This window comes from Canis aureus, chromosome 2, assembly GCF_053574225.1.
Source record: "Canis aureus isolate CA01 chromosome 2, VMU_Caureus_v.1.0, whole genome shotgun sequence".
In the NCBI taxonomy this organism is placed as follows: domain Eukaryota; kingdom Metazoa; phylum Chordata; class Mammalia; order Carnivora; family Canidae; genus Canis; species Canis aureus.
In genome coordinates, this window is record NC_135612.1 from 77,905,277 (window position 1) to 77,911,276 (window position 6,000).

The following is a 6,000-nucleotide window of genomic DNA, read 5'->3' on the forward strand; positions in this document are numbered from 1 at the left end:
TTTTTCTCCTGATGCTGCTTCTCAATGCAATGTGTATGTGGCATTGCAGCACATACATGTAGAAATACTTTGATGACAGAATGTTTTCATCTTCCTGAAAATACACATAAGATCTTCTAAATGTAAAAAAAAAAATAAAAAATAAAAAAATAGAAATAAAATAAAAAATAAATTTAAAAAAAAAGATCTTCTAAATGTGGAAAATGAATCACTTCTCTTTCCAATACTACTTCATTGGTCTAATGAGAAATGCCATATGAACACATTTATTGTTCTGCTGAAATTATCTTTGTATTAGAATAGGCAGTTCTCAGATTTCTTTAATATTTTGTATGTACTCCCATCTACAGGACTTGGATTTCATGGTGCCTCTTCCATTAACAAGTCCGAATGACCTCTTTGTAATGTCTTCCACTTAACTCCTTATTCAAAATATAATTTAGAAATCAGTATTTTAGGGAAATTTTCCTTAACTTATATAATTCACATATTTGGTTTTACTAACACTTACAAGTCCTTTGAGTATGTATCACAAATAATTATATGCTGTTCACTTGGGGCTACTTACCGCTTATTTAGAGTTTGCTAGTTGGTTTTCATAATCACTCCAGGGGTTTTAAAAAAAGAAAAAAAGCCAAGTTTATACCTTTTAAGTATCCCTTTGTCTTAATCAGTTATTATTGGTTTATAAGGCATTCAGTATTTGATCCAGTTTCCTTGTAATACCTCAGAGAATAACCATATGGCTTTCGAGGGTTAATGTTTTGAGAAGCATTCAATTACACTTTCAGCCTCAGATAGGATTTACCTAAGCAATGTCAAAATAGGCCATTGTGATTTCTTTCTATATAGAGAACAGAGTGTAAATGGTGATTAATGCTAGTCTCAATGTTCAATCCATTTTTGAAGAGTAACTGGCCAGAAACCTGACCGGAGAGAACTGTTAATTTTGAGGATATATAAGCCTTTAAAAAGTGATCTTCTTCCCCTTGTTGACTTGTTTGAAAATTGTTTTTCTTAGGGATGTATCCCAGATACACACACATATACATATACAAGCATGTACTATAGATAATTATTGCCCAGTTTCTCCAACAGTAATGGACTTGCAACTTGCATATCCATAGTTTACAGACAAAAATATTTAGTGGTTTGATGTTTGGGGGAAAATAGTGTTTTACCATTTTAAAATATGAAAAAACTATGATTTTTTTCAATTTCTGCTGTAGAGGATTTTAAGGAATCCTCTTTTAGTGTTATCTATTAAAATCAGGTAATAAAGTCAGAAGTCAGGACTCTAGTCTCAAAAACAGCCTCCAGAGTTTGTCTAGGCCATATTCAGTTACAACTTGGGACATTCATGTATGCAATTTAAGAAAGGGACAGAAGATATAAAAGAGGGAGTGTTGGCCTTCAAATGACTAAGGAGGCAATAGAAAACATGAAAAATAAAGGGCAAATAGTTTGGTATGATACACAAAATGTAAAAAGAGTAAAAGTTTAGAAATTAAAGAAAACTTTAGCATAGTGTGATGTTATTTATGGAAGAAAAAATATACCAGGTTTTCAATGGAAATCATAGGCATTAATTATAAATAGTATATATATTTATATAGATTATATATTATTATGTATCTTTGCATAGATACATTTATATACAATATATTATTACATATATAATTTGATAAAATAAAATGAACAGGAGATATATGATGGAAAAGTACAATATCCATAACTCCCTAACATTTCATGAAGGTCTGCATCGGACTTATGCAATTCAAATAAATATTCACATGCACACACATAATGTAAACTTGACAGGAAAATCCTGGGACCAATATTATTTTTTATTTGCAAAGTAAAATAATGACAATTTAAATGAAAATGTGAAGAAGGTTTTAAAATGCACCAATAAGAAACTTGATAAAAGTTTCAGCTTTTGTTTTTACATAAATATAAATAGTTTAAAAAGGCATAAATATGAACTAATAAATCTATACATCCTAACAATTACAGTTGAACTTCCCTGAAGAAAGATAATAAGGTGAACTGGACAAAACATATATGTTCTAATCAGATTGGTTACATGCATTTTGTGTGTCAATAATTACTTTTCTTTAGCAGTCTGATTTATTGCTTAAAGGAATATTCTAGTAGATGCTGCTTGAAGGAAGCTGTTCCCTTAATTCACACCAGATGGCACTATGGAACTTTTCCATTTCCTTAAGAGGCTAAGCAGAAATAAAGGAGATGAAGTACAGTAAAACACTATTTTTTAGTAAATTTGTCTCTCACTTCTGTTTCCTAAGGTCAGCTGGCATTATTGTTTAATATATAACACAAGAATATGACAATCTAATATGCTTCCTCCTTTACAACTCTATAACATACAGATAAATATATAAATAGGAATCGGATGTCCTAAGAATTCTAGAAAGCCTTGGATTTCTTGATCTTATGCATTTCATACCCACTTTATGGGCCTTGTAGAAATCCATCAACAAGGTATAAGCACTAATAATATCTCAGGGTTCACATTCCCAGTATCATGCTTGCATAGCTCAATTGGCCCTAATTGGACTACTTTACTAATTTTCAAATTTCATCAATATATTTCACTTATTTCTTCCTTCCTACCTACAGAAGGTAAGGAGAGAAATTGAGATTTATAGGCCTCTGTGATGATTAATTCTATTTCTACATCTTATATATTTTCATAATTTTTATATTTTTGTTTTTCTATTTTTTTCTACAGTGAAATTGCATTGGAGAAGTCACTAAATTACTGCATTTTGCAAATGAAACAAAATTCATGTAAAAAGATACTTTCTTCTGTTCTAATTCCTTTTTTTTTTTATACTTCACTACTTACATTTAATGTTTTGCTGTTTTGTTTTTCAAAAAGAAACTACTCTGGGCATAATGGAATAAAAAATCCATTTAGATTGCCGTGTCATGCATTTAAATATTAATATTAAATTAGAAACAATCCATTCCGTGCTAAAGAACGAATAATACACGACATTTCCACTTTTCTTCAATTCAGTCATGTCCTTTTATTTATGCAAAAGTCTATCAGCTTCAGGTTTTCAAGAAGCTACCAAAATTGTTTCATTTTAAAGAAATGCCTTAGCAAACTTTAAGGTTCAAATATCATTTTAACACAAATCATTTCCCATATTTTGCATAGAAATGGTATTATGTGTTGCTTCAGACAATACAATGAATTACATGAAAATATTCTAAGCCACTATTTAAAGTAGATCTATTAAAACGATATTGCCATTATCAAATCTATAATTATAAGTTAATCAAGGAAAAAGTATAAAATTAATATCCATTCACATCCAATAGAAATCTAAGCAACACACACACAAAAAAATCTTTGACTTTTACTTTTGTGCCCTAAAAAATAAGAGCTGTAAACATCTGTAAGCCATAAAGAGACATGATAGAATGATTTTCCTTTCATTTGGCATTCTATAAATAGGGCTCTATAATGAGAGCTTTTTAACATAAAGGAAAAGGCATGTGCTTATATGGCTGTTTTGGTAGAATTGACTAAAGGTTACATGAGAAATAAGTTAATGGACTGAAGTTTATAGCTGTGTGTATAACTGTCAAATCTTTCTGTAAATTACCTTTCTCTTCTGCTGGCTGGAATGCAAAAATCCAATAAACTGTTAATAAAAATGGAAAGGTCATATGTAAATATCAAAGATCTTGAAAATGAACCAGAAAAGATGATAGTTTGCAGAAAAATATCATTTTATATTCTGTTTCACTGTATTCTAAATGTGATTGGGTTGCAAAGTATGTTTTCAGGAAAAAAAAATGAGTAGGAAAAGTTTCTATTAAAAACAGATTAGTTTTTCATCTGAAAAGAGGAGTTTGAGTACTAATTGGCTGTTGGTTTCTGCAACTTCAGAAGAATTGCAAACAATTAAACGCTTTGATATTTTCTCTGATTAAGCAAACTCTTAATAGGGCCTCATGGAATTATTCTAGAAACACTGAGAGAGCACAATCTGTGTAGGGTGTATGTTTGTGAGAGAAGGTTCATTGCTTAGGGCCTAGGAGGCTCATCTTCTGTTTGTAGCCAGACACCTCACAATCTAGCAGTCGCTGGCCTGGTCTTAAGCTTGCAAAGAATTAGAGCCTAAAAGAACTGGAGCAACAGAAACTACTCTTCTCTGCCCTACTCCATTTATTCAAAGACAGAATAGTCCCTTTAAAACCAATTTGAAAGTTGTAGCTTCATAAAGGGAATGCATTTAGGCCTAGGGAGAAGCTGAGTTTGAACACATGCTGCCTTTGATGAAGCCATGCATGGTGCCTCTTGATCTTCTACGTCTGTATTTTAAGGGTTGTTCTGGTACCTGAAAAGAATGGTTGGCAGAAGGGCAAAGTATGGGGTTTAGTTGTCTGAATAGATCCCTCAAAGAACAACTTTATTTTCCTTTTCTTTCTCTTTTTTATTTTAGTAGGGTCTAAACTCTAAAATTATTATACTGGATCAACGTAAGAATCAAGTTTAACCAAGAATATGAAGTAATAAGTAGCTTTGATTGCTTGTGATGTCTTTTAGCTTAAGGGACTATTAATCTTGTAGGATTTGGGTGAATACTCAGTTTCCTTTAAACGTTATCAATTATTCACTAAAAGTAATGAGTGAATGGATGAATTTACATAGGCCAATGCTTCATGTTTACCTTAAATGATCTAAATTACTATCAAAAGCAGTGAATGAATGGATGAGTCTATTTCACTGGAAACATAGTGATTAAGATAAGATTTACAAATAAATTCATAATGTTCACATTTGGTATAAATAAGTTTGCTCCTTTCATTAACTAAAAGCTGGAAAATATGCTTGAATAATAGTGAAAGAACTCGGAAAGGATCCAAATATATTACCTCAGTGGAATTTTGAATTTCTAGAAAAGTTCCTTTCTGAATACATTATTTGCCATATTTAATTAAATAACATTGGCTTAAGGTCAGATTTCAACTAAAAACCTTTTCAATTTAAACCTTTCTGATTCCTTGTGATCACTTTTCAATTAGACAATGAAAAACAATTTAGTGGATACTTAGCTTAATTGCTTTGCTTCTACTTTTTGACCTCCAGGGCTCCACTTATGTATTCTATGCAATATGCTTGTACAATTATCTGCCTCTTTAGAATGCACATTTCCCATGATTTTGTACAAACTGTCTGATTCAATCACGGTTAAGTACTCTTTACTTCTTTTTCCTTTTAGGAGAGTAGGGTTCAAGGCATTTGCTTCTAAATTCTAGAATTAAAAGAAAACTGTAACTTCCTATTAGTGGGAAAGAACAAGTGTGCGTCGGTAAATGATGCTGGAGTTTATCTACATTGTTATGCTTCAGAATGTTAAATAGAATGTCATTAAAATATTAAACAAAATGATAGAACAAGATATTGCTAAATAATTAGTTAATTAAATACACTAATAACAGATCCAAACTCAAAGTAAATATTTTGTAGTGTTGGAATATATTTTTGTTTAGGTTTGTGTTTGTGTCTGCGTGTGTCTGTCTCTCTACGGGCCACAATCTTTTGTCATTTATTCTAGTAAACTTCCGTAAGTTTTATTTTATTTATTTGTTTGTTTGTTTGTTTATTTGTGTATTTGTTTATTTATCTATTTATTTATTTATTTTAAAGATTTTATTTATTTTATTTATTCATGAGAGACACAGAGAGAAGCAGAGACTCAGGCAGAGAGAGAAGCAGGCTCCATGCAGGGAGCCCAATGAGGGACTCAATCCTGGGATTCCAGGATCACGCCCTGGGCCAAAAGCGGATGCTCAACCACTGAGCCACCCAGGCGTCCCCAACTTCTGTAAGTTTTAAATTTGACAGGTTACCAATTTTAATGCCTACCTATATGCAACTAAGTATATGAAAAAATCTCAAATAAGCTAAAGGTTTAAAATCATTTTTTTTAAAGATTTTATTTATTTATTCATCAG